The following is a 7,500-nucleotide window of genomic DNA, read 5'->3' on the forward strand; positions in this document are numbered from 1 at the left end:
AGTAGCAATAGCTCTCACTTTTTGAGCCCTTACTTTCAAAAGGCCGAAGTGCTCCTCCTCACACAAGAGGTGAGCTTCTCTTATAGCTTCCCTCAGGAAGAATGACAATGCATTCTTTGAAGGGCTTTTGCGGATCTTCCACTGAGCACCATAAGGAATTAGATACACCTCTAACATTCTTAGTGTGAGATAAATACGCTCTGAGAGCTCTAACTGGACAGAAGAGCCTCTCCTGCTTTTGACCCACTAGATTAGTCAGGTTAGGAACCTCAAAAGTCCTCGACCAGGGTTTTGATGGATTCTCATTCTTGGCGAGGAAGTCAATCCTCAACGCACATACTGCTCCATTCTGGTTGAAGCCCACTTGTTTCTCAATAGCGTGAACCTCGCTGATCCTTTTAGCTGTGGCCAGAGCCATCAGGAAGAGGGTTTTCTTCGTAGCATCTCTAAGAGACGCTTGTGAGATGGGTTCGAACTTCTTGGTGCATAGGAACTTCTGAACCAAATCCTGATTCCAAGCTGGGGGCCTTAACCGAGCCTGCTTAGTTGTCTCAAAAGACGTAACGAGATCTTGCAAGTCTATTCTGAGACAAATCTAAGCCTCTGTGCCTACAGATAGTTGAGAGCATACTCCTATACCCTTTAATCGTGGATACAACCAGTTTAGCATCCTGTCTAAGGGAGAGCAAAAAATCCACATTTGGCTCAGAGGTAGTGGTTGAGGAAACTTTGTGCTGCCTACACCAAGCTCTAAAGGTTTCCCACTTAGATTGGTAGACTCTTTGCGAAGAGACCCTCCTCGCTCTGGCGATAGCTCTTGCAGCTGGCACAGATAAACCTCTCGCTCTGACAAGCTTCTCGATAGTCTGAAGGCAGTCAGTCTTAGAGCGAGGGGGTTTTGATGATACCTCTCGAAGTGGGGCTGTTTGAGAAGCTTTGGACTTGGAGGAAGGCTTCTTGGAAAGTCCACCAACACCACTTCCGTGAACCATTCTCTTGTTGGCCAGAATGGAGCTACTAGGATCATTCTTCCTGATTCGAGGAGAGCGAATTCCCTGACGACCAGATTGATGATCTTGGACGGGGGGAACGCATATGTGTCCATCCCCGTCCAATCCATCAAGAAGGCGTCTACTGCTATTGCCTCCTCGTCCAGGACTAGGGAGCAGTAGTTGGGGATCCTCTTGTTATGGTTGGAGGTTAAGAGGTCTATTAAAGGTCTCCCCCATAACTTCCACAGACTCTGACAGACCTGTTGGTTGAGGGTCCATTCTGTGGGAAGAACTTGCCCTTTCCTGCTGAGCAGGTCTGCTCTTACATTCTTCTGTCCCTTCATGAATATTTTTAGCAGTTATTTTTTTTTCCTTTGACAAAAAGAAGGAGCTCCTTTGCTGTTTCGAACAGAGACAGAAAGTGAGTTCCCCCTTGCTTTCTGATGTAAGCTAGAGCCGTGGTGTTGTCCGAGTTGACCTCCACTATCCTCCCTGACACTGAGTCTTTGAAGGCCTTCAGTCCTAACAGAATGGCCATCAACTCTTTCCCGTTGATGTGCCATCCGGTCTGATTCTTTTCCCAAAAGCCTGAGACCTCCTTGCTTCCCAGTGTTGCTCCCCATCCCGACTCCGAAGCGTCTATTCGGAGAACAACACTAGGTCTGGGTTCTTCCTGTACAGGGAGATTCCTTCTCCTAATGAAGCTGGATCCAGCCACCAAATCAGATGATCCTTGACTTCTGCTGGAATGGGGAAGAAAAAGGAGTCTTCCTGAATCCTCCTGTTCCCCACCTTTGATAGGAAGTGTTGGAGAGGTCTGAGGTGCAGTCTTCCCAAAGAGACAAACTGTTCGAGCAAGGAGAGGGTTCCCAGCAAACTCATCCAATCCCTTGCTGAGCACTTCTGTCTCTTCAAGAATTCTCGAACCTTCTTGAGGCACCTGGTCTGCCTCTCTTGGGAGGGAGAAGCCCGAAACGAACCGAGTCCAGAACTATCCCCAAATAAATTATAGTCTGACTCAGCTTGATTTGAGATTTCTCCCTGTGGATGACGAGACCCAGTTCTTGAGCCATCATGAAAGTCTTGTGTAGGTCCTCCAGACATTTCTCTTTCGACCGCAATCTTATCAACCAGTCGTCCAGATAGAGAGATACTCTTATCCCCTCTTGATGAAGCCATCCTGCCACGTTCGCTATTACTCTGGTGAAGACTTGAGGAGCAGTGCTGAGGCCGAAGCAAAGGGCCTTGAACTGGAAGCACTTGCCCTGGATCATGAATCTCAGGTACTTCCTTGAAGTCGGATGGATGGGGACGTGAAAATAAGCGTCCTGTAAATCCAGAGACACCATCCAGTCCCCTGGACGTACTGCTCCAAGCACCGACTGAGTCGTCTCCATGGTAAATTTTGTCTTTTCCACAAAGACGTTCAGAGAGCTGACATCCAGAACGGGTCTCCATCCACCCGAGTTCTTGGGTACCAGAAACAGGCAAATTGTAGAAACCTGGGGAGGATAGTTCCAGAACTGTTTCTATCGCTCCCTTCTCCAGCATCTGGTCCACCAGGTCCAGTAGGGCCCTTTGTTTCACGGCATCCGAGTACTGAGCCACTAAGGCTAGAGGAGCATTTGAAAGAGGAGGCTTCTTCAAATTGGGATCTTGTATCCCTCCTTGATGACCAAGAGGGACCAGGTGTTCACCCCTCTTTTCTTCCAAGCCTGCCAAAAAAGTGATTGTCTTGCTCCTACCGCTGTCTGGAGGACTTGAACTTTATTTCTTGGAGCGGGATCGAAACGAGCCTCTATTCATCCTTCCGCCCGTCTCCTGCCTTCTTCCTCTGAAGTCTGATCTCGAAGGAGCTCTACCTCGAAAGGGCTGTTGGAATTTCCTCTCCTCTCTCTTCAGAGACGAAGGAATGACTGACAAAGGCTTTCTAGCAGAGCGCGACAGGTGGTCTTGAGTGGCCTTTTGCGCAAGCGAAAGGGTAATGTCCCTGATAAGGGACTCAGGAAAGAGATGTTCTGAGAGAGGGGCGTAAATGAGCTCAGACTTCTGCGCAACCGTCACTGACCTGGAAGCAGAAGAACATAACAGGGCCCTCTTCTTCAAAACTCCTGCCGAAAAGGGAAGCCAACTCATTAGACCCATCCCTAAGAGCTTTGTCCATGCATGCCATGATACTAGTAAGGTCTTCTGTTTCCTCCATTCGTTCGGTTTTTCTGGCCAGAGTACCTAGAGACCAGTCCAAAAAACTAAAGACTTCAAAGGCTCGGAAAATCCCCTCGACGAGGTGATCAAGCTCAGACATAGACCACATAACCTTCGCCGAGTTAAGGGCATGCCTTCTAGCAGAGTCAACAATACCAGAGAAGTCCCCCCTGGGAGGAGGTAGGAACTCCCAGGCCCAGAGGTTCTCCAGTCTCGTACCACATGCCCGCCTTAGAAGCAAGTCGAGCTGGTGGAAAAGAGCAGGTCTTAACAGCTTGCCTACGCTCCTTCATCCATTCATCAACTTTAGCGAGAGCCTTCCTAGGAGAGATGGAGAGCTTCATTTCGATGAAAGCCGACTGCTTTTTGGCCTTCTTCCTGCTAAACTGCGATTGAGGAGAACGAGGGGCAGCAGGTTGAAACTCCTCCCCATAAAGCTCAAGGAGGGAGCGATTGAGAACCTTATAATCCCCAGCAGCGTTCGCAGGCTTGTCTTCATCCTCAGACATCCTCAAGATGTTGTCCCACCTCCACTACAGTCTCGGGCTGAAGGTTCACCTGCATCCGAAAGAGGCAAATCGTAGGATGCTTCCTGTAGGAGGGGGCTGTATGCGTCCCGACACAGAGAACCGCGTGCGTCCTGGCGCCGCGCGCTGGAATCGTCCTGACACCGCGCGCTGGAAGCATCCTGGCACCGAGCGCTAGAAGAATCCTTGAGGCCGTAGGCGGATGCGTCCTGGCGCCGAGAGCTGGAAGCGTCCTTGTGCCGAGAGCTCCAATCGTCCTGGTGACGAAAAGCAGGCTGGAATCGTCCTGGCACCGCGAGCGAGAGACGGAATCGTCCTGGTGCCGCGAGCGAGAGACGGAATCATCCTGATGGGGAGAATCGCTAACGTTTTGGAGGGGTGTCGATGAGGAAGAAGTGCGGTACCGCGCCTTTGATGAATCGCGCCAAGGTTCCCTGGGAGAGGAACTCCATCCCCCTCTCAGAGGCCGATTTCTTAACAGGTAAAGAGTCGTCCTTACGTCTGTCCGACTGGGGGGAAGGGCAGCTAAAGGCTTGTACCAAAGAAAACAGCTGCTTTTGCATAACAGTCATAAAAGACTTAGCAACTGCTGCTGGATCCTACGGTTCCGAAGGCGATGGCTGTCAAGTGGCCCTGGTTGTAGGAGAAGGATCTCTCGACGGTCTCTCATGACTTTCGTCTCTAGGCTTTGGCCTTTTCACTGGAACGGAGTCCAAGTCATCCTCAGAAGGACAAGGTTCGGGGCTACTTGAACATGGAGAGCGAGAACGAGTCTGGTCAGTTCGGTTCCACCTCCTCTTGGTCGGTCTCAAAGCCTCACACTGCCATTTGCGTCTGGGAGAGGGCATGGAGAGGACACCATCACTTCCGGCATGCCTTTTCCATGGCGGTCAAGAGCAGCCTGGGAAGATGCAACAGGGCTGTCTGAGGCGACGGCTGACCTCTCACTCCCATACGGCCTTCGACGTACCTTCTCCATTGGTCCTGGGAGCTTGGTAGAGGTCTAGACCTAGGGTAATGACAGGTTCGATCAGTCGCCACCTCCACTGCACTTTCACTAGCACTAATCCCACTCTCACTCTTACCTTTAAAGGCTGAAAGTTGGTCTTTAATAAGCCTTCCACTCAGCCGCCATCCTGGCGTACCGAGGGTCATCCGCAGATACCGATCCTGTAGAAGGGGCAGGAGTTACTACCTCAGGGGAAGGTTCAACTTCCAAAGAGGAATTAATTAATGGATCAATAGAAATATCTAAACTATACTCACTAGCAGATTTAGATCTCGAAGCCCTCCTGGCTTTATCTAGCTCTAACTTGCGCACATAGCGCTTCATATCTAACCCTTCTTTCTCGCTCAAAACCTCACATTCCTTGCACCTTTTATCAAGTGCACAATCAAAACCCCTGCAACACAAACAAACAGTGTGAGGGTCTACCGAAACTTTCGGTAACCTTACCTTGCATTCCTCATTTACACACTAACGAAAATGAAGTTTCTCACTCATATTAAAAAAATCAATAATAACAGAATAAACACAAAAGCGATTCCCAAAACCCCAAGTCAATGTATTTAACCAAAAATAAGTCCGGTACAGCGACACAGGGAAAGCGAAACTAAAAACTCCAATGGCGGACCAACGATGTTGTCAGTCCAACCGGCAGAGATGATCTGAGGAACAGAAAACGGGAATGATTCCAAGTACCACCCTGTTAAGGGTTGTTAACCACCTAACCGCACAACCACCACACGGCGGTTGCCACGAGTTTTGAAAAATTCTGCAGGACATCAGAGACTAACCTATATATACTGTATATAACTGCCAGGTAAGTTCTATTCATAAAAATTAAAAAGCTTTTGATGTAAATGTCAGTTTCATGTGCTTTTCTTTTTTCCACATTGTTTATCATACCATACGAGTTATGAATATTAAATGAGCAAGATGAAGTAAATAGAATTAAAAAATAGTTTAATCTGTACGTTATGATTCTTTTATCGAGAACTACATTTGAGCTAAAGAATTTCAATCACAGGTTAACACTTGAATGTTAAACGTTAACAATACTAAGTTCTATGGACTTTAACAAATTCATAATTACTGTATGAAGAGAGACTTAGGTCTTTATTGAATACTGTAGTTACACTACAAAATGACCTTTATTATTCAAAGTGACTGAGAAATTCTGAATGAAAGCCCATTAAATCTGAAGAAATTTTTTTTACTGTATCCATATAGTTTGCTTATATTACCAATAAATATTCTTAAACAAATTAAAGTTTATGTAAAATTTGCGTAATGGAAAATATACCAGCAATAATAATGCACTTAAATAAAGTTTGACTTGCCTCATTGCTTGTGGTCGGGTCAAGTTATGGTAGGGTCCACGACAGCCACACTCCTGTATGGATCCAATTACGTTGGGGTCCACTGGAGCCATACTCCTGTATGGATCCAATTATGCCAGGGTTCACTGGAGCCATACTCCTGTATGGATCTAATTACGGTGGGGTCGACAGGAGCCATACTCCTGTATGGATCCAATTACGCCGTAGTCTACTGGAGCCATACTCCTGTATGGCTCCAATTACGCCGGGGTCCACTAGAGCCATACTCTTGTAGGGATCCAGTTATGGTGCGGTCCACTGGAGCCATACTCCTGAATAGATCCAATTACGGTGGGGTCTACTGGAGCTATACTCCTGTAAGGATCCAATTACAGTGGGGTCCACTGGAGCCATACTCTATATGGATCCAGTTATGGTGGGGTCCACTGGAGCCATACTCTAATTACATTGGGTCCACTGGAACCATACGCCGGTATGGCTCCAGTTATGGTGGGGTGCACTGGAGCCATAATCCCATATGGATCCAGTTATGATGGGGTCCACTGGAGCTATACTCCTGTATGGAACTAGTTACGTTGAGGTCTACTGGACCCATAATCCTGTATGGATCCAGTTATGATGGAGTCCACTGGAACCATACTCCTGTATGGATCCAGTTATGGTGGGGTCTGGTGGGGTCCACTGGAGCCATACTCCTGAATAGATCCAGTTACGTTAGGGTCCACTAGATCCATAATCCCGTATGGATTCGGCTATGATGGGGTCCACTGGAGCCACACTCCCGTATGGATCCAGTTACTGTGGGGTCCACTGGAGCCACACTCCCGTATGGATCCAATTACTGTGGGGTCCACTGGAGCCACACTCCCGTATGAACCCAGTTAAGGTGGGGTCTGCTGGAGCCATACTCCCATACGAATCCAGTTATGGTGGAGTCCTCTGGAGCCATACTCCCATACGGATCCAGTTACAGTGGGGTTCACTGGTGGCATACTCCTGTATAAATCTAGTTACAGAAGGGTCCACTGGTGGCATACTCCTGTATAAATCTAGTTATGGTTTACAGTGGGTTCCACAGGAGCCACACTCCCATATGAATCCAGTTACGATGGGGTCCACTGGAGCTATACTCCCTTATAAATCCAGTTACGGTGCTATCCACTGGAGCTATGCTCCCATATGAATCTAGTTATGATGGGGTCTGCTGGAGCTTTACTTCCATAAAATCCAGTTATAGTGGGGTCTGCTGGAGCCATGCTCCCGTATGAATCCAGTTATGGTGGGGTCCACTTTAGCCATGCTCCCGTATGAATCCAGTTATGGTGGGGTCTGCTGGAGCCATGCTCCCGTATGAATCCAGTTACGATGGGGTCCGCTAAAGCCATGCTCCCGTATGAATCCAGTTACGATGGGGTCCGCTAAAGCCCTCCTTC

The 7,500-nt window shown here is 48.2% G+C and overlaps 1 long non-coding RNA gene across 1 annotated transcript in view; it reads right to left on the reverse strand.

The window, feature by feature from the left end:
- LOC137641576 (uncharacterized) overlaps positions 1–7,500 on the reverse strand; it is a 66,213-nt gene that overhangs the window by 3,703 nt on the left and 55,010 nt on the right. The window contains exon 2 of the long non-coding RNA XR_011044547.1: positions 6,068–7,500. This exon is cut by the window's right edge and continues 1,092 nt beyond it. This is a non-coding gene — a long non-coding RNA (uncharacterized lncRNA). The remainder of the gene's footprint in view (positions 1–6,067) is intronic.

The sequence above is a fragment of the Palaemon carinicauda genome, chromosome 5 (genome assembly GCF_036898095.1).
Source record: "Palaemon carinicauda isolate YSFRI2023 chromosome 5, ASM3689809v2, whole genome shotgun sequence".
Taxonomy (NCBI): Eukaryota; Metazoa; Arthropoda; class Malacostraca; order Decapoda; family Palaemonidae; genus Palaemon; species Palaemon carinicauda.